Source organism: Aricia agestis, chromosome 5 (assembly GCF_905147365.1).
Source record: "Aricia agestis chromosome 5, ilAriAges1.1, whole genome shotgun sequence".
Lineage (NCBI taxonomy): Eukaryota > Metazoa > Arthropoda > Insecta > Lepidoptera > Lycaenidae > Aricia > Aricia agestis.
Window position 1 is genome coordinate 487,875 of NC_056410.1, and position 27,036 is coordinate 514,910.

The window sequence follows — 27,036 nt, forward strand, 5'->3', positions numbered from 1 at the left end:
CGCGGGCGGCGGCGAGCGGCGTGCGGGGTGGGCGGGCGGCGCACGCTCAGGTCCACCGGCTCCACCTGGATCGGAGCCTCACAAGCCTGGAGACAATACACATATCGCGTTTATCACGGGTAATATAAGGTAAGGTGTTCTATAAACCTTAGGGCATTTTTCTCTGTTAACAATCTGTAACTCTACATTATATACATAGTAATGGAATGGACCAAGAGCCTGCGCTGGCCAGACCTTCCTCCGTTTCGTAAAGCTGGAGGTTTACCTGTTTGTGGCCTTTACAGAGGTAAGAACGACCAGCAGCTATGGAGTTTCGGTCGCGGTTACTTTAGGAGGTATCCAGTTCTTAAGGTCTACCGTCTACCTGACCTTCCAGAAAGAGTAAAGCTCAATTTGATAACTCATATTCTTCGCGGTAAGTGGAGGAATCTCGTCTTTCAGTGCTGGACATTTTCGACAGTTGCTTCCCACTCATAGACACCCTCGTGTCTGGCCTAAAGTAACCGCGACCGGTCTGGCCATCGCAGGCTTTTACTCTAGAAGGAAAATATTCGTTTGTCAAATCGAACAGGCTGAAACTTCACCAAATTCATTAACATTTGGAAAAGTCATACAGGAGTGTAAAGTAAGTACTAATTAATGTTCCCTGTAGGCTGTAGTTCAAAGTTTTTGAGTTGAACGAAAAGTGGAGTAGTTTTCCCAATGTAAGACTGTAAGGGTGTATGTAACTCGTTCAAAAGTAAACTCAAAAATAATATACATTATACAGTCCATGTAGGATACAATAAATGGATTTTAATGTATACGTTATTAATTACTTTTTGTCTTGCGGCCGTACTCCGAGACATTAATACGACTACTTTCATGGCCGTTTTGCCACAAACTCCATGCATTTTCTGTCAAACTCTTCTTTAAATTAAAATAAAATACTAAACTGTCTCTGAGTCCGGCCTTCAATCCCTGTCTGTAAACGCGTTCCACGAGTAGCATATAATATACAGGACGAGGAGTGGCGCACGCGCCGCCGCCGCCGCGCGCCGTCGTGAGAACGAACGCCTGTTTCCTATTAGTTATAAATCTACAATTAATTCAATTAATTAATGAGGCAAATATCAATTTTAGCTGGGCTATAATTAACACAGGTCGGTATTTTCCACTTTGCTTACTGCTACAGTCATAACTCCTAACTCATACCTTTGCTCCTAACTCTAATTCAGATAGAGAACAATTATTGCATCTAGAAACGCTTAGCTAGCAGAGAGTGGCTTACTATGGTATATGACAACGTACTGTAAAATACATGTCATAATCCCCGATTAATCGCTAATCGCTATACATCATGAGCAACAGTGTATGTAATTATTATCGTCGTACATTTCACAGACCGTACCACGCGCCATATCATAGCGGCCGGCCGATGGTGATAGCCGTAATGTCTCCGCAGACAATATTGCAGTTAGAAAGTTCAGATTTATACACGAGGATGCAGGACCGTATTAACTATTAATCTAGGCGAAGATTGTGCTAGGTTCCGTGGAATAGGCCGAGTTAATTGCCCGCACTCGTGTATTAGAATATACTTAGATCCTCGATATCTATATATTAATACGTAAGCCAAAAACTTTGTGCTTGTGTGCCGCTTACACTGGCACCACACCCGGCGCGGTTGTGCAAAGGCCGCCGCGCGCCGCCGCAACGCCACGCCCGACACTTACAACACGACACACACGACATCATTAGCTCGCCGTTTAACGGAAATTTAATTATGGTGCTGCCGGTATCGGCGTTAACTGTTCATAATTATATTATGTAAGGAGCTATTTAAATAATATTGACAATGTTTTACTACGTGTAGGACGAAGTAACGGTTATATCGCTACTGCAACTACTGCCTGAATTTACTGTTACTATTAGGTAAATGAATAAAGTTGACTACATTGCTTTATTACAAACCCGAATTCAAAGAAAATAACAAAGAACCAAACGAGTCTAAGTCGCTGTACGCTGGCACTGGCGCCCCACCCGTATGAAGATGAGCTCGTTACGTGAGCGGGTCGTGCTCGCCACACCCGGTGTCGGTGTCGCGGTGTCGCGGGTCGTGATATGCTAGCGCGGGAGACAGATGCGTGACCTCGCAATGCACTATCAGCTCTGTACTTTCTCTTTACCGAGATGAGAGCATATTAAGAAACAAGGATTTGACAGACGTTTAATTAGTAAATACAGACACTGTCTACGTTGGCTAATCTATCTGTATATATAAAACTCAAAGGTGACTGACTGATTGAGATAGTGATCTATCAACGCACATCCCAAACCTCTGGACGGATCGGGCTGAAATTTGGCATGCAGGTGGATGTTATAACGTAGGCATCCGCTAAGAAAGGATTTTAATAAATTCCAACCCCAAGAGCTGCAAACAGGGGATGAAAGTTTGTATATAATAAGCGAAGCCGCGGGCAAAAGCTCGTATATATATAAAACTCAAGGGTGACTGACTGACATGGTGATCTATCAATGCACAGCCCGCTAAGAAAGGATTTTGATCAATTCCACCTCCAGCCACCAGGTTAAAATAGAGGATGAAAGTTTGTATTTAATAATACTTCTTAACGCGAGTGAAGCCGCGAGCAAAAGCTCGTAAGTAATAAGTTACAACTTTACCATTGTGGCAAGCGACCAACTGTGACCACAAACTTGCGAGTTACTTTCAAAATAACTAAGATAAAAGTCTACCGATTTAATATCATCAATCTAAACAATTAAATAACGATAGTTGAGATTACAAATAGTTATACGCTAACGCCACATACGCCAGTTTATTTTTAATAGTTTTACAAAATATCATACTTTTTTTCCTAGATAGGAAAAACAAGAGAGTTAGTAATATTATGATTAATTTTACCCACACTGGCGCAACTGCAATGGGCACATAATGTTCGGGTTCACGCTCGGGCGTGGCGCGAGTGACGGGGCGTCGTGAGGCGCGCGGCGTTTGCGCAACGTTCCGCCACGACCGTCCTCGATCGGCTCATCACTGTCGCTGGCGTCACGCCGAGGGACTTACACCACTTTTATAGATAATAGTCAATACTTAATTAATTTCTAGCTTCGAATATGAATACGAAAATCCATCTAGCGGAAAAAATAAGGCACAAATTCAATTTTACACACAATTTTAACATGTCATTGGACGTCCTGACATATTTATATTAATTTATTGTTGATATAAAATGACAGACTTTACTTTGTATGTTGACATTCATATTACGGTAGCCGCTACCACTGGCACCACACCCTGTTATCTGAAGACGACCATCAGTTGCGTAAGTCCGCGACGTGTGAGAACCGCGCTCGCGCCTGCGCGCACCGCAGCCACGCCCTCCTCTCTCACTTTTGCATCTAACTTACTACGAGGTACCGATTTGATAGTTCGAATGTCTTATGGAGGATTAAAAATGTATATTTATACATATTTAAAGTTTCTGCTATTTTTAATACTTGGACACTGGACCTTGCAGTTATTCGACCTTAGTCCTTCAATCACACAACAAAGTTCACAAAGGTGGTAGGCCGGCTCTGTGTTCGACTGCACGTAGCTACCCGGAACCGGCGTGCGTGTTGAGCAGGCTGAGCTGCAGAATGTGGATGAGGCGAAATAAGTGTGTGAGGGTCACAAGTCACACACAAAACGGTGTCGATACACTGGATAGGTACACCGTACTACTTATACTAGTAGATGTTCAGATGTCATTTAAAATATTTTGTTACATTATCTTATATCTTTAAACGAGCAATTCTTGTATACATATTTATAATTGGAATCTCGGAATCGGCTCCAACGATTTTCATGAAATTTAGTTTATAGGGGGTTTCGGGGACGATAAATCGATCTAGCTAGGAATCATTTTCAGAAAATGTCAATTTATTTGTGTTTTATCGAATACCGAGCAAAGCTCGGTCAAATAGCTAGTAATTATTTATAGGTAAAGAAAGCTAGTCGCTACTTATTCTTTGGTTAAATGATTAGGCAGATTTATTAAAATTTTGTATTGATTATTATTATTAGCATCATAGGATTTCTGGCGCTAGAGCAGTGCTGTTCCAATCCATTCCTGCATCTGGTGACTACTGACTAGTATCCATTTTCTACATTATTAGTGCTAAATGCTAATCGAGCGCTATAATCCAGTGAAACTGGCGCCCGCTACTGTGTCAATAATGCAATGATTTAAATTGGCTCTGAGTCGTTTAGGTCCAGCCTTAGACCACCTAGCGCACACGACCGGTCTAGCACGCGTCGACGTAACCGTTCGTAACTCGCACTACCTAGTACCTAGTATTCACGTGAGAACTCCGTTCAGTTATTTCACCTTCAACATGGTACATAAACAACTTGCATTCGATAATTTTGATAGCGAAGTAAGCAATCTAAAATGTATGGGATTTGTAATATTATTATAACGCATCGCTAAGTGTTATGTTACGCGGCAATAAATGTGAATGCGACCCCTGTCAAATTCCATACATTTTTGGTTTCTAACTTCGCTGTCGCAAATAATTAGTGCACGTTTTCTAAGCAACCTAGACCTTTATGCCGATGACCAAACTACTTAGATAAGCTTAAGGGGAGGTTATTCCTAAATTAGCAGGTCGATGTCTGTCAGTGCGAATATCGACGTAAATGATATTAAAATAACATTCATATCAGCGCGCCTTGTACAGTGGCGGTTACGACGCTCGCCGCGTCCATGATAAGGCGAAATAGGAGAAAAAACCTTTTTACTTAGATAAAAAATAATATAACTAAACATGTATCCGTACATTTCCCTGTAAAATTTTAATAGTAATCGAACTATCCAAATTATTTTTTGATTGAGTCCCTGTAAGTCCTATAAAACTCAAAATGTTTTTAAAATCGAGGTTGTTTCGGATTTTTTTTATCGAGTAAAATTATCTGTATTGTGTTTCTAACCATAAAAGTCACTAGTTAAAAGATGTATCTATACATGTATATATTTTTCAGTTTTTTTAATGATGCTTTCCTTAAAAATTACTCATTCTAGAAACGTGAATTTGGAATAACCTAGCCTTAAGGACACGGCGTCTGCTGCCGCTTCATGTCGCCGGCTCCAACTTGTACCTTTACTCTCATGGGGGTAAAATATACATGAACGAAGTATACACTCCAAGTAGTGACGTGCCGCGTGCGTGACACAGTCGATAGTTTATCGAGAAAGCGGCTGGCGGAACGGACGCGCTCGAGCCTAAAATATGAACATTTGCAACGTTTTTAGGGGTATCATAACAATTAGCCAACAGCGCATACATAATGCCGTATCCTGCCCCTCGCCGGCGATACATCATCGTCAAACATTTCTCGGTTAACACGCACCGGCCGCCTAGTTACCGCGCATTCAATATTATTCATTACGTTATGCAATTAAAACATTATCGCTCATTATTTGATTAGGTGGTATATTATTGAAATTAGGAGCATAATTTTCCGCCGCCAGTTGTAAGTAGCTCGGCCCATCCGTATTGTAAAATTTAATTTATATGCTGGCATAAATAATACGAAATAATTGGCAGATTCATCTCTTAACCGATTCAATGCGGCGCACCTTTTTAAAGATTTTCAGTCGTGGCGGCATACTATTTTCTCGTGACACGTGAGCTGTGTCATACGCCATAGAAGTAGATGACACGGTTACCGTGTCACCCGCCACGTTCAAAAACGTTTATTGTTTTTTTGGTTTTTACGTGTTTATTAACTTAATTTATTTAATTGAATCCAAACCATTGTTGTTAACAGAAGGCTACGATGTTTTGAGTTGATTTCGAGTAGTTTTATTAAGTTTTAACTTGAAAATGGCAGGTAAGCGATTTTTTTATTCAGATGTTGCAAACCTTTTGTAGGTTTCAAAGTTATAAAAATGAGTGTGCTAAGTAGATCTGGGTTTCGGATGAAAATTATACGTTCGTGAATAGATTTGAAGAAGTTCGTTGTTAAGTATTTTTAACCGATTTGAGATTTCCAAAAAGGAGGAGATTATACGTTCGGCTGTGGATATTTTTTTATATGTGTTCAACGATTACTCCGTCGTTTGTGAACCGATTTTCAAAATTTTTCATTATATTGTATGGGGTATTCGTTCCGATTGATCCAGTTCCGAGTTGGTACCATGTTCACAAAAGTGGTGGTCTGATGATGGGAACCATGAGGAAACAGTAAAAAAATATATTAACTAGCCAATTCCATACATAAAAACTAAATTTTCTCGATATAATATTATATCGATTTTCCATAAATTTTATAAGCACGATAATTGGGTTCCAGTAATAAAGCTCTTAAGGTACAAGACCACTTTTAACCGCAGGAAAACGTTTAATTCCTATTGATAAGAAAGTTTGCGGAAACAGCTACGATCTACATAGTTAGAAATATTTTCGAAAGAAACAACTCAGATTAAAACAAAAATCGTTAGTGGAATAGTAATACTTTGATTGAAAACGCAAGTATTTTTCTACATCATTGTTTAAAAAACATTGCGAGAACTTGAAAGTCTAAAATAATATAGAATAATATGGGCTCCCAATATTACTTCTTTATTTTCTTAAAAGTTTACTACTAAAAAGCCCGGCCGCACATTATCCGAATTTCTGATCAGAAAAATACATTTTGATTTTTGACACGTCAGGATTCTGATAGTATGCGGGGTCCACAACAAAATGTATGAACAGAGTGCGTTCCGGCGGGGGTCCGGCGGGCGTACGGCTGGGCTAAAAAAGAAGACAGCCCCTACTTTTTCCAATCCACAGAATATTCAGAAACGAAGCCAATAGGTTTGTTTTACGTGAAAAAATTATGACGGTTTTGTTAGGAGTTGAACCTTCTAAAGTGTAATTATAGGGAGATACAATCGCTTTCTAAATGACACGGCTCACGTGTCGTACGCCACACGTTAAAAACCCATAAGACGCGGCTGCCGTGTAATCCGCAATGAATGCACCTTTTAAAAAAGGTTGACGGCCCTTACTTTTTTTCAATTCACAGAATATTCAGAGGCGAAGCCTATAGGCTTGTTCTACGTGGAAAATTAAGATGATTTTGTTCAGAGTACAACCTTCTTAAGTGTAATTTGAGGAAGATACAAGCGTTTTGTAAATGACACGGCTCACGTGTCATACGCCACACGTTAAAAACATGTATGACACGGCTCCCGTGTCATCCGCACTGAGTCGGTTAATTTTACAATCAGGCATCGTCATCAATCATTCATTTCATCATCAAAAAAAAAACACCTCTGATGTACTAAGTGTCACTACCAAGTACCAAGACGAATCTAATGATACCTCTCGAGCTTGTTAGAAAATGAAATAACAATATAGAATTGAGATTATAATAGTAACAATTAAACAAAGGAATAAAGAAATTACAATAATTTGAAAAGTAAGGTTATCAAAATGTGGCAAATAACTAGGTTATTTAGCTGTACCTCGAAGAAGATGAAAGTTTTTGTTATCTGTGAAATATGCACCTCGAAGTAGATAAAAATGATTATTATCTGTGAAACATGATAAGGAAGTTTTGGTTCATTTAGATACTTATTTATCTAATTATCGACACTTAATGTTTAATTCAGTTAGAAGTTGTTATTTATATTATTGTTTCAATTGTGAGATATGTTATAAATGTATTGTTCGAAATATCTAAGATATTTCGAACATAAATACGTAAATGAGAAATAAAACGTTTTGTGGACTATTATCTAATAACCAATAGAAATGTTATGGTTGGCTGATTGGATAAAGGGAATATTTCCGGTCAAATTAAAATAATATTTAATAATTAAAATATCATACAAGACATAATATTGACTTGTTTTGATTGGTCAATGGGTTTAGCCAATAGATGGAAATATCCCCTGGTCAAAGCCAAACCCGGGATATATAAGCCATAGAAAGTCGTAATTGGGTCTCTTTCCCTGGTGACCTGGAGACGGCTGAACAGTGAGTTAAGTACTTTTCTATTGTAATTAGCTCAAAGTCGCAAATTATGCAGTTAGGTGTGTGTCAAACATTACTACAAAACCATTACAAAACATTGTTCTTCTTTTCGTGCTATCAGCAGGCTGAGCACGGCCGGTTGATATAAGATCGATAAATGCTAGTATTTCCGTTCCCATCCCCGCGAGGCGTGCCGCGTGTCGCTGGCTGACGGGCCGGTCGGGGCGGTCGGGCCGGTCGGGGCGGTCGGGGCGGTCGGGGCGGTCGGGGCGGTCGACGGCGCGGCGGCGGCGGGCGCGGCGCGTTTCGTAATTTCCGATGTATTTGCCATCAGCTGGCAGCCGCGGCCCGCGATGCCGGCGCGAGCGGCGAGCGGCGAGCGCACATTACTAGTCGCATAATCCACGCGATATACAGCTGTATACTGATAGCTTACATGTTGCCCGCTATATTATAATGTTGGGTAGAGTCAGACGCTTGGCTGGGCTTGGCTATGCCAGACGGGGCCCAGGAGTGTCGTTAAGACGTCGCTGACGAATATACGCCAAGTGCGTACCGTACCACTATTTAGCAAAAATAGGAAAATGTATGTTTTTTAATTTTTTGTATGAGAGCCCACTTAATTATTTATTTTATTATTAAATTATAAATACAAAGCTGAGTATTTTGTGAACATTTCAGGTGGCTACCTATTGTCGTCATTGATATCTAGCAAAAAATGAAAAAAATGACGTTTGTTGTATGGGGGGCTCCCTTAAATATTTAATTTATTTTGTTTTTTAACCGACTTCCAAAAAACGAAGAGGTTATATGTTCGGCTGTGGAGTATGTTTTTTTTAGTACATTTTGTTATAGCGGCAACAGAAATACATAATCTGTGAAAATTTTACCTCTCTAGCTATTACCGTTCTTGGGTTACAGCCTGGAGACAGACAGACAGACGGACAGACGGACATTCATCGAAGTCTTAGTAATACCCTATTACTATTACCCTTTGGGTACGGAACCGTAAAAACGCTTATGTACAATAGACACCTTTATAGCTGTAGCTAACAACTTACGAGCACTGAGCAGTAGAGAAACCCGTCCTTTCTGTCTCTCTGATTTCCCACCTCTTCAAGCTTAACTGATTTAGGTGGAATACGTTTTGGTTTTTATCTATCTATCTATCTATCTAATACTTATATAAAAATAAGTCGGGTTTTCCTTCCTGACGCTATAAATCCAGAACGCACGAACCGATTTCCACGGTTTTGCATTCGTTGGAAAGGTCTCGGGCTCCGTGGGGTCTATAGAAAAAAATATCAGAAAAAACTTCAAGAGAAAAGCAGGAAAACAGGGAAAATCATTTTATGGCAAAACAACGTTTACCGGGACAACTAATTACATATTAAATGTATAAAAATTACATTTACAACAAGGTAAGAACTTTAATTTCCGGGCAAGGAATAGGAAGAACAGGTTGGTTTTCATCGCGGAAAATGTACAGATCATACGCGATGTGCGGACAGAGTAGCTTGCAAGACCTAGTAAAGTAATAAACCATCATAATTAGCGAGGATTCAATGATCGCGCGAAATCGATACTGCACTATCAATATAATCGATACAGGCTACAGCAATATCGACATAATCGATACAGCTACTAACGAGCCGGCAGCCGCTTCGGGGCAGATATCAGTAATTGATCTATTGATTTGTCACTTACAGATTACCGCCGATATCCCTACACGGCGATGAAAGTGCGCGACTGCCAGGGTAAATAGAGCACCGACATGATGTACGGGACCCGCATTGCCTAAATACCGACTTGCTACATCTGACCACGATTTTATAGGTTTAAAGGAAGTGCCTATTAGGTAGCCAAAAGCAACAAAAATCAAAGGTAAAAAACAACAAGATGACTGCGCGAATCATGAATATTGCCTACCTTTATACCAAAGCTATATCGGATCGGATACGGATCAAATCATAATTCATTTTATAAAAACTAATTAGTGTTTAGGCTCCCACTGCGGCTGAACAAAGATGTAACAAACACATACGAGTATACTTGGTAACTTTTGATTGAGCCGCTAGTGTAAAACACGTGTGTTGACTGTTGATGCTATCCTTACCTCTATTGTGTGGGGCGGCACGGCGCTGTCGCGGCGCCCTGCGCCTCCTCTGTCGTCCTGCAACAACATATCTCATCATCCATCATCATAAGATAAAGTGCAGTCCCGGAGCACGCAAAATTTCGACAGGTAGCGATAAGCTTATATGAGTAATAGATAATACGAAATTCTACGTGCTTTGTTCCAAGCCTTTTTCGGACCTCCGGCGGATTTGATTCGTGGAAATTTCGTTTGTATCACAATAATTATTAAGTATATTAAGCTAATATAGACGGGCGGCTAAAGTACGGTCTTTCACCATCCACAATTCCACATCCACAATATGTCGCTAGTGGTTTGTTTTGGATTGTAGAGCTATATATTGGTGGATTGAAATACCATTGCTTAATTATTGATCCTATAGCGCCAATCCTAGGGAATCCCACAATATTATAGGCAGCTATTGCTTCTATAGTACATGTTTAAGAACATGCGCGGTGGACGGCGGCGTACAAACGGCAATTAATGTATGCGCGGCAATCTGCATGTAATCTAGAGACGCATCGGCGGTGGATGCCCGCGGGAGCCTTACGCAACCGCCGCGCGCCGCAAGGATGAGGGTTAGAAAGGCCCGAATTGGAGCAGTCGCACGTCCTTGTCGCCCTTACGCGGCGCGCGCACGTGGGAGGGAGACGGTGCACCGTGGGAACCTAACATTTGCTTTCACCACCGCACAATGTCCTCTTTAAAAGAATACGCCCGAGTGGCCATCGCAGCGCTAAGGGCCGGCGCACACGTTGCGCAAGTAAGGCTGCGCGCACACCGCTCTCGTTTCTCGTATATAACGATCTTACGCAGCTGCGCGTTAAACGGAATTACATGCGCTTGTTTATGGTTTTTGGAATTGTAACTGTCGACGCAAGATGCCGTATTAGGAGCGAGCATAAACACGCGGCGAGCATTGGGACACCGCGACCGGCGTGTTGCGGAAGTGCGGAGGTTTACCTCTTCATTAGCTCATCGGGTGATTGTCAGCTGCCGTATACGGCGACGGCCGTCTGTCTGTCCGCTCTGTCGCCACTCGCCGCACACGATAATGAGGAAAATGATTGGCGCTAGATGACTCGGTGTATTATGTAAAATGTTATACCTTCGGTTGATATCGGTATATTCCGTGACCTTATGACTTGTGAATTGCAAGCGTCCGCGTCATTGTCGGCATCTTAGAGATTCCTAAGCTTATAACGACTGGTACCTGAAGCCGTTTGAGAGGGATCTCGTTGTAGATACGTTTGACAATTTAAATATCCATTCAGATCAAGATGTATCGGTACGTTGCAAGTTGCAGTCAGCAGTAGTGTGCGACCTCGCGGCGACCTCCGGCTGTGGGTGAAGGTCTGAGGGCGGATGGTCGCCCGCGGCCCGGGCCGGCGCGTCCGCGTCGCGCGTCGTGAGACTGCACTATGTATGCTACAGGCTGCAGGCCACAGCTACTATAAGGAAAACCCTACTAACACCATATTAAGGTAATACATTATTTTTATTTAGAATGAATATTTCAATACTTATTATTATATTGGTTACTATTTTGGGTAATACTATTTTGTTGAAATGTGACATTTGAAGAAAAAGGTGAACTTAGGCTTAGATTCGTATCCAGGGTATATAGATCAAATCCAACGGATTCGACTTCAGTTTTCAGCGGCGGATAGAGTAAGCAAGAGTATGGTAACATAATTGACAATATGATATGATATCTTCCTTTTGCCTCCTATCTACGGCTTACCTATAGCGAAACAACTATAATCCTACTAATATTATAAAGGAGAAAGTTTGTTTGAATGTATGGATGTTTATTACTCTTTCACGCAAAAACTACTGAACGGATTTTAATGAAACTTTACAATAATATAGCTTATACATCAGAATAACACATAGGCTACAATTTTAACCGCTTAACTATTGACTTTTCATACTCTACTGATAATGATTTTGAATGTTGCGGTATAGAAATAGTAGATCTGAATATGATTATCATATGCATATACAGAACCCCAACGTCAGTAGTCAATACATTTTTTGAAAAGCTCGACACGTTATTGCATAATTTAATAAAAAAAACAAATAAAAGTATTGTAATTGCAGGAGACTTTAATATAAATCTATTAAAAAAAACAAAAGAATCGGGTAACTTACGTGACATTACATCTAATTATAATTTAAAAATACACTTTAATCAACCTACAAGGCAGATGACATGTATAGACAATATAATAAGTAATTTGACAAATGCTAATAGTGAACTCTTACACTTAGGTCTATCTGACCATAACACTGCACAACTTATCTCGATACCAGTAGAAGAATATAAAAACAACATACATACATGCCAATATATTTACAAAAGAGCTTATAATAAAGATAATATAAAAAAATTTAAGAACTATTTAGCAAGCATTTCTTTTAACGAATGTTATAATTTACATGATTTTAATGACGCTTTTAATAATTTCTATGACATGTTTCTACTATTATATAAACTCTGTTTTCCCGTGATGCGTATAAAGGTTTCTAAGAAACACAAAACGCCAAACTGGATTACAAAGGGCTTAAAAATAAGCTGTAAAACTAAACGCAAATTACAATTTAGTGCCTATCGAGACAAAAACAAAAATACAAAATATAAATACAAAAAGTATAGCAGAACATTAAGAAAATGCTTCAGATATGCCCAAATAAAGTCTCACACTAAATACGTAGCAACAGCCAAAAATAAGTGCAAAGCTTCCTGGAACATTGTGAAAAATATCTCGAACAAGAATGATGAAAAAAAATATATAGCAGAAATAATTAATTTAAATAATAATAAAGTTGACACGCCATTAGGGATTGCAAATGCATTTAACGATTATTTTATAAAAAATACCAATGTTAATATTTCGAGCTCGGATTATAAGGAAACAAGCAATATTGTTGAAAATGCTACGAGCATTTTCTTAAGTCCATGTACGAGTGATGAAATCAAACAAATCATCACTTCTCTGAAAAATACTAGCACAGTTGGCTATGATGAAGTCTCTACGAAAATAATCAAAGAATGCAAAAATATAATAGCTCCAGTTTTGGCAGCTCTTATAAACAAATCGTTTACTGACGGCGTTTTTCCTAACAAATTAAAAACGTCGATTATTAAGCCCCTGCATAAAAAAGGTGATCGTAGACAAATGAACAATTATAGACCAATTACCTTAGTCCCCATTTTGTCTAAAATATTTGAAAAGGCTATGCACAAGAGATTAACTTCCTTTATAAACAAATTCAAGTTACTTAAAAACGAACAATACGGATTCCAGAAGAATAAATCGACACAACAAGCTTGCTTTAATATTACAAATCAAATTATTAACTGTGTGGATAATAAAGATCATTGTATAGTTATGTTTATAGATATGACTAAAGCATTTGACTTTGTTTCTCACAAAATATTACTAGACAAACTTAGCAAAATGGGTATTAGAGGACCGGCTCTTGAATGGATTAAATCATTTCTAAAGGATAGGATGCAATACACAGTCATAGAATATATCAACTTAAACAAGGAATCAGTAAATAGTAAATCTAGAAGTCTACTAAATGAATTTGGAGTCCCACAAGGCTCAGTTTTAGGTCCTTTATTATTCCTGTTTTATATTAATGACATTCCCATTATGACTAACTATAAATTAACATTATTTGCTGACGACATAACTTTGCTATTTACATTCAATAATAAAACAGACGTGAACAAAATCGAAAATGACATTAATTTAGTACTTAATCTTATAATTCAATGGCTGACATCAAATAATTTAAAAATTAATATTAACAAAACAAAATACATACAATTTACAAACTATAATAAAAAACCATTACAACTAAAATTGCAATATAAAAATGAAATTATACAACAAGTAGATGAGAACGTATTTTTAGGTATACAAATGGACAAATATTGTAACTGGCATGCACAAATAAACAAAGTCTGTTCTAAACTAAACAGATTCGTGTATGTCTTGAGAAGACTTGCGTGGACAGTAAGTGATCAAACTGCAATTATGGCCTATCACGGATACGTTTCATCTATCCTGCGCTATGGACTAGTAATTTGGGGAAATTCAACCCAAATAAATAAGGCATTTATAGTCCAAAAAAAATGTCTCCGAGCCATAGCAAGGGTTCCACCATATGAATCGTGCAGGCCTTTGTTCAAAAAATATAATATATTGACGTTACCAAGTATGTATATATTAGAAATATTTAAATTTGTAAGTAACAATAAACATGTCTTTACACAATTAATAGATCAAGTACCCACAAAATTTTTTAGAAACTCGAATAAGTTAATTATAGATAAAAAACCAAAGACAAATATTTTCTTAAATAATGCTTATGCAATGTGTGTAAAGATTTATAATAAGATACCCGCACATATAAAATCAATGACAACAACTCGTTCAATAAGGGAATTAAAGAAAATACTAATACAGAAGGCATATTATGACATCAAAGAATTTCTTAATAATAATTAATTAATAAAGTATACTGTGACTAATTAAATTTTATTTTATGACATTTATAGCCATGTTTAATTGAATTTCTTTGACATTATAGTTTGCTTATTGTATCTTGACATAATATTGTATTTGACCATTGGAATTAATATTACCTTGTGATGACTAATGAAATTGACATATAAAATTATCTAGATTATTGTATAGTAGAATGTTTTTTTTTTCTAATTATAAATAATTGTTAGTTGCTTAGTTTTAAGGTTATATTGACAATTCGCAGTCTTAAATAATTTTGACATTTAGAATATTTTGACATTATTATTATTTTTTTTTTTTAACTTAATTTTGACTTGTAACAAGAAATTAGAAATTACAACTTTTACTAATAATTATTATGATTTATGACTAATGAATGATATAATTACTTACTTATAAATTTCCAGGTAAAAAATGTGTCAATAACTTTACTACTTAGTTATTATAATTGTGATTATAATATTATTTGGACGTCGTCAACTACGACAAAATATGCGATCTACCGAAATGTAACATCTCTAGCAACCATATTTTATCCAAATAAATATCATTTCATTTCATCATTTCATTTCATTTCATTTCATTTCATTTCATTCATTTCATTTCATTTCATTTCAAAATGAGGGAGGTGTTATGTTCGTTTTTTTATGTTCGACGATTACTTCGCTGTTTATTAACCGATTTTCAAAAATTTTCTTTTTTCTTTAGGTGTAAGTATAGGGTATCATCTCAATTCGGTATTATATTCACAAAAATGGTGATCTGATGAAGTATCCATAAGTAATCGAGGGAACTTCTCAAATTTTAAAGGGAAACGTGTGGTGACTTCGGTTTCGTGAAAAGTATTCTAAGCATAATATGCTACCAACAAGTAAGGGTGCAAAACACCGAGGTATACCTGGTATACCGTGGTTGGGAAGGTGCTGAGAGAACTCCTGATTCTTTATAGATACAAGTTTGGGAGTTTCGGCGTTGTTTTAAGAACGAAAAGCATATGCTACTATGCAAATTACATTCATCATCATCATCACTATTATATTATACCATGCATCGTCTTATGATTATGAGCCTATTATAACCCTGTTATTAAATACAAATACAAAATTCTTTATTCACCATGATAATTTTACAAACATTTTAACAACAGGTATTCTTATCTTTTATTGGTACTCTTCATAGTCTTTTAGATCGAGACTCGAGTTTGTCAAGCGATAATTAAAAAAAAAACCTATACTTAATATTATTATAAACCTGAAGAGTATGTTTGCTTGAACGCGCTAATCTCAGGAACTACAGGTCCGATTAAACTTATTTCAGTGTTAGATAGCTCATTTATCGAGTAAGACTATAGGCTATATAGCTCTATCTTAGCCTGATAATTCACGCTAAGAGTAATTCGACCGAAGAAACTCAGGAAAATGTGGGTAAAACGGGGGAAATATTAGAAAGGGTTTATCTCACGAACTACTGGAGCAATTTTATGGCAATATTTGGCACAGATAGAGTAGACCACGTGAAGCTATAAGCTACTTTTTTGGCAAAATGTACGGTTTCCGTAAAATTCCTAATTTACGCGGGCGAAGCCGCGCGGGACATCTAGTAACAAATATAAATATATCCGGACTTAAATTAGACAATTTCTGTGTTTCTCCTTCCGCTTAAAATATAAACCAATTTTTATGAAAATAGGGGAAGAGATACTCTGAGTGCGGGATGTCACACAGGACAATTTTCATCCCAACGAATTGACATGTTCGCCGCACACCGCCGCCGCCGCCGCCCGGGGACAAAACTATGCAATAGCGTAAGATTTGCTCTTTCAGCATTATACAGTAAAGTATTATCACTTAGTTTGCATACATTTGTGCGCAACTAGAGCAACATAGCTTTATTTGATCTACAGAAACGAGCTTCATCAGCAGGCTTAGCATAGTCACCGTAGAAAATATGGTCTCTTTCTACAAAACAAAGAATAGACAAATTGACTGATAGACAAAGGAAATCCGCCATTTTGTCACTAAAATCTGTCTGTATGTCCATATTCTTTCCCGTTCTTAATGTTGTCATGCTAAGCCTGCAGATATCTATTTTATTCGTTATCCTAGCAACAGCTTAACCTAATCAGGTTATACACCGGTGCCGGTTTCGGCGGGCGGTGTACTACATAGGCGAGCCCTCGTTACGGCCGAGCGGCGCATTACTTATGTATAAAATATATTAATATATGTAACACATACATATGGGCACGTACGCGGTGTGCACATGCGCGGTTGTGCGCGCTAATGAAGCGTGCAGACTGCAGTGTTGCCGTCGGCATGTGGCGTGTGCTTCCTCTGGGCGCGATTACACTACGCAACGTTTACTTGTTAACGTGTTACATTTTAATTAAGGATCTTGACAGACAGACGACGGGCAGGCGGAGGTACGGGGCAGACGGGCAGGACAAGAAAGTGACCTTATAAGGATGGCGTTTTCTTTTCTTTTAATAATGCCCGACCAGTACTAGTAGGTTACTGGTAATTTTGCGTAAAATTAGATTGTCCGTCATTTCCGTGCAAAACGATTGCCAAGGGCGAGAGCGCCGTCGATGGCGATGTAGATGATGATGAACGTACAGAACATTAACAACATCATTGCCGAGGGTGTTTTAAAAGCTTTTTTTATATAAGCCCGATACACCTCGACGCCGCTGAAGCAGCGCAGCGGAGACAGTGTGTAACCGCGACTGCTGCATCATTGCTAAAGGTCAATATCGTGCACGAGATGTTATACAATAAAAACACTTCTCGTAGGAGTCGTAGGTATAGAATTAATTATTATAGTTATATTATACAGTATACTGTATACACCGGAGTGTGGATTATCTGAGAGTCGATCAACAAGTCGGTCGCCACATTCGCGCGCTTCGCCCACAGTTCTGTGGCGTTGGGATATAACGACGACGACACCGCTGAAATGACGCCTCAAAAAACCTTTTTGTGGTCAAATACAATATAACAGTTCGATTATTCTAAAAACTGATCTAAACGCCATGTCGTCGAATTTGGTCGCAAAATCGAGGCGCAGAATTGAAATGGAATATGCTTTTATTTTATTATTGTAACATTTTATTTTTTAAATTGGATCGAGTACCTACCAGTATAGGCTCCAGATACCATGATAAATAGTTTATATTTTGAAGTAAATAATGAAATAGTCCTTGCGGGAGGCTTTTGCTCAGCAGTAGACAGTATGAGCTCACAAAAAAAACAGTGGTATAAGATAAGTACCTACTTACTTATAAGTCAGCGCGGCGCGGCGCGGCGTCGGCCGCTAGTCGCTACACGCTAGTAAAAGACTTCAACGCGCGGCCGCGCGGTCTTTCGCAGTGAGGCGTAGTTTTTCAGGTATAATATGCATATTATTAGGGTTCCCCGTTCCATAGTCAACAAGGAATCTTTATAGTTTCGTTCTTTCCGTCCGTCTGTCTGTCTATCTGTCCGTCTGTCTTTCCGCGGCTTTTCTAAGAGACTTTAAGGCCTACAAAGCTGTAATTCGGCATGAATGTACATTTTAATGACGCCGTCAAAATGGTAGATAAAATCTTAAAAAAAATAAAAAATTATGGTACCTCCCATACACATCAAGCGGGGGTGATTTTTTCCGCGTCCACCCCACCGTGTGGGTGTCGTTGGATAGGTTTTTTAAAAATATTATGAGTATTCAAATACCATTTTTCTATTTAGGGATCAATTTGTGAAATATGAAGTTTTAAAGTGGAAAACCTTCCACCAGCTAAACGGTTGCTTCTGGGAATGTGAAAAGATTCACAGGAGTAGGAAATATGATGAATTGAAAAGGAAAACTATCGCGGCTAAGACTTCATAGGTTATTGCCGAGTAATAGTCGATCAACTAAAAAAATTGTATTCGGTGAAATATAAAGGATTTTTTTTATTTGAACGTAACAGAGATATGATGTTGCTAGTAATGTAAAACACGTTATAAATGTACATTCATTAACTATACAAAAATTATCAAAAACTAGTTAAGTATTAAAAAAATTCTCGGAAAATATTCGGAATTTAATAATTCCTCTGTCTCAAATATTGCGAAGGCCCCTGACCCTTAGGTTAGTAGCTATAGGTGGAACACAGATTGAATCAAATCAAAATTGTTTTATTTCTGAATTAATTTAAAATAAATATTTTCAGAAAGTCTACATGGTGGCTACCACAGATAAAAGTAAGGTACAATAACAGACATATTTTTTAAAGACCCAGTTCGACCAGATAAATATTACGGCTTCGTGGAAAACCAACGCAAATAACGCAAGTGCTAGGTTGAGGATTAGAAGGAGCAGGAAGGAGGAGAGGAACCCACACGAAGTACAAAACACAGGACTTACTTGCGTTCCGTATTAAGGGGCTTAGAACACCTAAACACGAGATTTCAAAGAGGAATGTCTGTATGATAGAATGCGGTACTTGTATTGAGAAAGATATATAATATTATTCAGAATATATGCTAGATCCATAGTGTTTTAAAAACACGATGCAACTTATGTTTCTCTATAGTAAAAAATCGCAAACATACCTCGCTGGCCCCGGGCAACAAAGCGGTAAGCGCCGGTTACGCCCTTTTTAATGTTATTTGATTTTTGGCTTCTCTGAGTATTAGTTTATCACCCCTATTTATTTCATATTTTTTAAATAATATTTTGGGTATAATAAATGACAAAAGCCTATAAATTAATCGAAAATTCTCTTACGACTAAAACTGTATTCTTGCATTACTCTATGAAACATAACTAAAAAAATCCGGTGAAGATATGATACAACTAAGCTTTCGCTGTAATATTCCCCAGAAGAACGGAGTAATCGGCTGGTACGCTCGAAATCTAAAGCGAAAAATACGTCGTATTATGTTCTTACAGCCGTAAATCTCAAGCGGTTTGGTGTTTTTATAAATTTACTTTGTTATTATTTTTAGCAATATTCCGCGAAAACAACTTCCACCTTTAAGTAAATGAATGAGTGTACGCATAGGCATGCGTACAGCACCTCCCTCCTCCCACACTGCCTATGCGTACACTCGCATGCAGGAACTTGCAAACACCACCACCACACAAGCAATAATGTTGGCAAATCCGTGCAAGGCCCCTCACCACCATGCAGGTTGAAAACCTCGACGCGCGTTTCGCCCCAACACCGGAGCATCCTCAGGATGTGGACTCTACGAACAACGGCACTTAACGGACGCATAGGCAGTGTGGGAGGAGGGAGGTGCTGTACGCATGCCTATGCGTACACTCACTATTTACTTAAAGGTGGAAGTAGTTTTCGCGAAATATTGCTAAAAATAATAACAAACTAAATTTATACTATGAATTTCCGCAAAGTAACGCCTGATTCCATTAACTGTTTTTATAAAGTCAATAAACAATGTTACAATTGAAACAATATCGCTTATTAGTTGTATTATACTCTTTTGAATTATTTCAATAATTTTTTATACTATTACAATTATTTTGATATGGTTAAATAGGTAAAAAAATTAACTTTCATATGAGACATCACACATTTGTTTTGGACCACTGTACGCTGCACTATAAACAAAATAGCTTATTTTGTCTCTCCTGAACAAAACGATTTTTGATATTACGCCTTTATTGCTCGGGGCCAGCGACCTCTAATAAAATCTTAAAATGCTCGGTATGTATAGTAAATTGCACTCAATAATTATTTAATTTATTATGGACAATATTTGGCTACCAGTGCTCTACTGCTAGTGTTTTTTTTTAATAAATCCTTAATTAGCAGTAATCAAGTATTTTCCACAGTAAGAGTAGACTTAGCATATGTGCGTGTGCGTTGTGAATGTATGCAATTGTCGGTCAATTTTGATTGGCTCTTCTAAGCCCATTAACTGTTTATAACCTGCGACTTGAGTGTATATTGACGGCACCTCCTCTCTCATCAGGCAACATGTCCGTTTATTTTATGGTCAATTCCAATTTGACCATAAAATAAACAAACAGAGTCAATTCCAATTTGGTTTAATTCGGGGTAAAGCTGGTATGTGTTTTGTAAAAAGGGGACTTAATTATAAATTATGGTCCAAGCTCTGGTCTGGTCGGTTCACTAAATTCCATACAAATTCAAAATATTTAATATGAAGTGTTGTGACTCTCCTTATGGTGTGGGCCATAGCTATTATGATATAAACTGTAACTCACCATGTAAACCATTAAGTCTCGTCCTCCGGTCTGGTGTGGGCGCGGCGGAGCTGCAACACACACACGAACAATTACCATAATATACAGGGTGTCACAAAACTAAGTGACAATTACTTTAGGGTGTGTATGAGTTCCTTGTCTATACATTTTTTTTCACTTTACTGTGAAAGTAGCAGCGCTGAAAGAAAAAAAATTGTATGGGGAAACCCATGACGCTCGGGCGCTTGCCAATATAAATCCTTAAAACAATTGTGCTGCACTAAAAAAATCCATACTACTAAAACTACTAGACCAATAGTTATTGGTCTAATACAGCGGTCGGCAGCCTTTTGGCAGGCAAGGACCACAAGGCGGCAAAATAAACTAAAGGCGGGCCGCGGGCCTCATAATCGTATTAACTCGAGAAGCTCAGTATACCTACACATAAAGGGAAATAAGTGTTTGTTATAAAATGACAAACAGCTACGTTCTTAAGAGGCAATATTAGAAAACATTCTTGTTGATACGTCATTTTATAACTTATTCATAACACATTCATGGGCCGCAAGACGTTCGCGGGCCGCATGCGGCCCGCGGGCCGCGTGTTGCCGACCACTGGTCTAGTAGTTTAATTAGTATGGAAAAAAGCAAAAGCGCTAACATTTCCTTTGTATATTACAAATTTATTACTAATTTACTAGTATTTCTTTATGTCTGTAGTGATAAAATGAATATAATTATTATTAATGTTAAGGTCTGTAGACCTATACACTGATATAAATCCATACTATATATATAATATTATAAATGCGAAAGTATCTCTGTCTGTCTGTCTGTCTGTCTCGCTTTCACGCCAAAACTACTGAACCGATTGCAATGAAATTTTGTACACAGTTATTCTAGAGTCTGAGAAAGGACATAGGCTACATTTTGATGAGGGAAAATATCTTATTTCCATGAAAATATCGATGAAAATGAATTCGCATTGCGCGTGGCCAGCGCTCATCCCGGGGGTCCTGGGTTCGAGTCCCGCAGGCGGAACAAAAAGTTTTCAATGTTCCTGGGTCTTGGATTATATTTTATGTATACTATTATAATTTTTTTTTTATGAAATAAGGGGGCAAACGAGCAAACGGGTCACCTGATGGAAAGCAACTTCCGTCGCCCATGGACACTCGCAGCATCAGAAGAGCTGCATGTGCGTTGCCGGCCTTTTAAGAGGGAATAGGGTAATAGGAGAGGGAAGGGAAGGGGATAGGGGAGGGAAGGAAAGGGAATAGGGTAGGGAATTGGGCCTCCGGTAAACTCACTCACTCGGCGAAACACAGCGCAAGCGCTGTTTCACGCCGGTTTTCTGTGAGAACGTGGTATTTATCCGGTCGAGCCGACCCATTCGTGCCGAAGCATGGCTCTCCCACGTATAAATCCAGAAATATATCGATGCAATGAACATTTTAGTTCTAATACGATTCAACAGATGGCGTTTTATTTTTTACTTCATTGTAACATAGAACTAATCTTACTTATTAGTTATTATGTTTTTGTTTATAGTTTTTAATACGCTAGAATATTATGTTTAATAATATTATCACTTGGTATAATAATAATCAATCTATCTTATCTTATAGAACTCCTACTGCATTTCTAATATATGTGACAAGTTGACAACAGAAGGCGCTCTAAAATAAAATAAAGAAGTTCGAGTGTACCGTATTGGCCTATATTCCATCCAGAAAATAAATATCAATGCAATCAACATTTTAATTCTAATATATGAAAACAGATGGCGTTTTATTTTTTACTTCATTATTGTCACAGAACTAATCATACCTACTTTATTATATATTGTTTTTATTCATAACTAGCTGACAGTTGCCCGCGACTTCGTCCGCGTGGACTTTAGTTTATAGCGCGCGGTGTCAACAAAATTTGTGTCTAATTTAAAAACTTTTTAAAACCCTGGTAAGTTGTACCCCTATTAGGGCCGCGCTACACCGGAATGGCAGCGCTGAAAGTGCTCGCCTCGCCGCTGCCATTCCGGTGTAGCGCCGCCCGTAATTAATCAAAATACCCAAAAACAGCTGTGCAGTGTGCACATAATCTATACTAATATTATAAATACGAAAGTACCTCTGTCTGTCTGTCTGTCAGTCTCGCTTTCACGCCAAACGCCAAAACTACCGAACCGATTGTAATGAAATTTTGTATACAGATAGTCTAAAGCATGAGAAAGGACATAGGCTATTTTTTTTACTGGAAAAAAGGGTTTAAGGCGGTGAAAATGCGTAAATTTGTTCAAATTAAGTTACTTCCAAAAATTCATAATAGATGGCGCCATGCGTCTTCTACATCGCGCTGACGCTTGCTCAAAAGTCTTTCTATAAGACGTGGTATCATCTTACATTTAAGTTTCGATTTTTTTCGATTGTTATATCTATTCTACGGTATTAAATAACTCAGTACTTTATCTGTGCAGTGACGTAACCTCAGGGTGACCATATGTGGCAGGTTCCTGCCATTTTGGCAGGATTGGCGCCTTATTTTGGCCTGTGGCATGATCGGTTGACGTTTTAAAAACTTGGCAGGTTTTGGCAGGATTGGAGTATGAAAAATAATTAATGTTATTTTTGCATCAAAGAAGTCAGTGATTTATTAGAATCTGGTGGTAGTAATTCAAATTAATATTACCAAATAAATTTATTTTCTTTCTTTCTTTCTTCCTTTCAAATTCTGTTTTAAGTGTAGATAATTTTTGGGGTGCAATAGGCAGAATGCGAAATTCTAATAGACAGTATAATTTTAAATGTTTCAAAGGGATTGTTATGCTTACCAACGCTTCATGCGAAAGAATGTTCTCCCAAATCAATACAAAAACTCAGAACCGTTTTTAGGGTTCCGTACCCAAAGGGTAAAAACGGGACCCTGTTCATGAGCCTTCGATGTCTGTCTGTCCGTCTGTCTGTCTCCAGGCTGTATCTCAAGAACCGCTATAGCTAGAGTTCTGAAATTTTCACAGATTGTGTATTTCCGGTGCCGCTAAACCAAGCAAACGGAGCAACAAATACTAAAATCAAAATAAAAGTAATATTCTAGGGGGGCTCCCATACAACAAACATGATTTTTTTGCTCTTATCTATAATGGCAACAGCTAAACACACACCCCCTTACTAATAAATATAAGCTATGAATAGTTATACAGTGTTTTGTTCCTGTCACACAAGTGACATTTTTAATTGGATTGAAGAAGACAAAATACTGTATAACTATTCAAAGCTTATACAACGTTTATTAGTAAGAGGGTTTAAATTTTCACAAAATCCCTAATCTTATATATAAAAATGGATTTTCAAATGTGTTAGTCGCGCTAAAACTCGAAAACGGCTGAACGGATTGGGCTGATTTTAGTCTTAAAATATTCGTAAAAGTCCAGGGAAGGTTTTAAAGTGACACGAAGTTCACCGGGACAGCTAGTGTATAAATAAAATGAATGAAAAGTACTTACATGTGGAAGAAAAGCGTCATATCCCAGCGTCATCAATATATAACACATATCACTAGCTAATCTATATACATTATACAACTAATACTGGCCTTAGAGTAAGGAACAATGTTTACTTCACATGATCATTGCTAACAACATACAGACTACATCACTACGGGTCAACTGTGGAGCTGGCGTTACGACATTTTAATATTTAGCTTCATTTCGTTTTCATTGCATGTTACTCAAGTTTGTTAATTCTGAAACAAAAAAAGCATGAAAAGCATTTTAAGAATCAACAGTATTACTTTATATTATATTTATAATATATATAACTTTCAGACATTTATGCCAGAACGTCCCTGGCAGCTTTGGTATTTCATTTTGCCTATTGCATGAGAATCATACATATTTTGTGTGCAATAACAACAATCCTATGGCATTTCCTATCCCAATAAAATCATAACACAATAATTAATAAGGAAATAAAATGAAAATCTCCATCACAGATTTCACCAGACTTTCATTATCTGATAAATACCTAATGTTTCTGTTTTAGGTAATAACATAATGGATATGTTTGGAATATTATCAATATGGAATATCGGAAAAAATAAAAATTTGGTCTTTTTAAACTTTCAAAACTAGTGTTTCAGTATAATAATAAAACAACTAGAAAATACTTGTGTTGACATTTCCCTGGGCACATTTCATAGGTTACCTACTGAAATGTTCAATGAACATAAACATAATACAATGTTGGGTAAGCCTAACCATTTAATTCGTGTAAATTAGTGATTATAGTATGAGCCTAGGCATGAGCTGACACCTCAATAACTATAAACTTATACTTCGCCCAAAGCCAGAAATCCTATTTTCAGTGGCAACTGGCACTTTACTTACCTATTAAATAATTCCTTTAACCTGGGTTTATCTGGCTTCATTTAATTATCACATTTTTAATTCACAGGCTACCTACTCAGATTTTTAGCAATGTCGATAAATTTATATAAAACTATAACTTTCGATTTTCGCACAATACAATTTTCAATTTGTAAATATTTATAATGAGCTGTCAAAGTCATCAACTTTTTTTTAATGAAAAAAAATGACATAAATCACACCCGAATACTCCCCACGAACATCCCTCGGAAATATTTTACCGAGACCTCTAGGAATTTTCAGTTTTCCTATTTAAAAGCAGAATAATAATGAACTTTACACAAATAGTATGTATGTGAAAATGTGCGGAGCGCAGACCGCTAGCCGTAACTAGCAGTGTTCTAACACTGCGTGCGTAATGTACAGTAAGATAGTAAAATATTGTCCGTTCGCCACAGCGCGGCCGGTTTAGGCACGAAGTACAATGCATCTACAATGCCATAATCATTATAATAACAATTATGAGTACCTACCTATAAGACGCTTTTATGCAAAAAACTAGTAAACCTAAAGGTACATAATATTATGTACCTTTAGGTGTAGATAATAATTATTATGCAGGTAGGCGTTTTTTGACGAAAATTAAAGTATCCCATTTATCAACATAATATTTATTAAGGTTATTGAGAAGTTTGTATGCAAGTATCACAATAATTCTACAACGCGACTTTGCAATTCTTTATTTACTCGATGGGAAATTAATTAAGAGAACTAACAAGCTGATTCGTTTAAAAGAAAACATTAAGTAAGTATATTGTATTAACTAGTAATAAGTAAAATCGAAAAATACCCCCTCCCCCCGCGGACTCCGAACGGTTAACATCGTCTGACGCTCCGGGATTAAAAATTATTCTCGGTGGTTTTAAATCGGTAAATTCGTGCTGAGTGTGTGTAAATAGCTAGGTAACGGTGTAATCTAGGTGTACACTGTACTGTAAGTTTTTTTAACACATTTGCTCGTTTTTTCTTGGATTTAACTCGGTAAGTAAATTCTTTGTTCACTTTTTATTTAGGGAATTGTAGGTAGATAAAATATTGTGTGTGTCGGTACCGCTCGCGCGGCGCCGGCCGGTCTTGCGATCAGCTGACTGTGATTATTAAGTTAAACTTTTGTTACGTCTAAAGTAAATTAATAAGTGTAATTGGTACATTTAAATTTTACAATGTCGAGCCAAAATAATATGCCGCCTGAATCCTGATAAAGATACAAACCCGTTTAGTAGAAGTGACAAAACGCCTCGTTCTCCGACATACTCATCCGGTAAACGTTTGTTGTCGGAATTATCCCCTTCCTCCTTGTCACCCGTGGAGAAGCGTCACCAACCCACTAGGGACGAGCCGCAGCTGTCCCCCGTTACGTCATTGTTAGATACAAGCCGCGCATCCGACGATGCTTGCAATCATTGCGAGCTTGTCCGCGAAGCCAGCTCATACTTAGCAAAGATTAATGAGTTCGCAAACGATACCGTATCTCGTCGCAATAATTTTGCCAATAAATCAGAAATTATGAGTATGACACAAAAAAATAACTACAATCGTTTCACTCCTTGCTATTAAGAACTCGTCCTTGGAAACCAAGGTAGCCAATATGGAACGCGAATTACTGGCCGCTAAAACTAATCCCGTAATACAACCAGTCTCCGCCGCGCCTTCTGCCTCCTACTCGGACGCGCTTAAATTAAGACTTGCTAAGTCAGTGCCGCCAGTCGAGACGCGAAAACCACTTC

At 37.8% G+C, this 27,036-nt stretch overlaps 1 long non-coding RNA gene across 1 annotated transcript; it reads right to left on the reverse strand.

Moving 5' to 3' along the window:
• On the reverse strand, positions 1 to 25,640 carry LOC121727438. Its single transcript, XR_006035673.1, has 5 exons — positions 25,271 to 25,640; positions 24,389 to 24,627; positions 20,908 to 20,957; positions 10,127 to 10,183; positions 1 to 86 (listed from the first exon to the last, which is right to left on the reverse strand). It is a non-coding gene; the product is annotated as an uncharacterized LOC121727438 (long non-coding RNA).
• Positions 25,641 to 27,036: the final 1,396 nt, after the last annotated feature.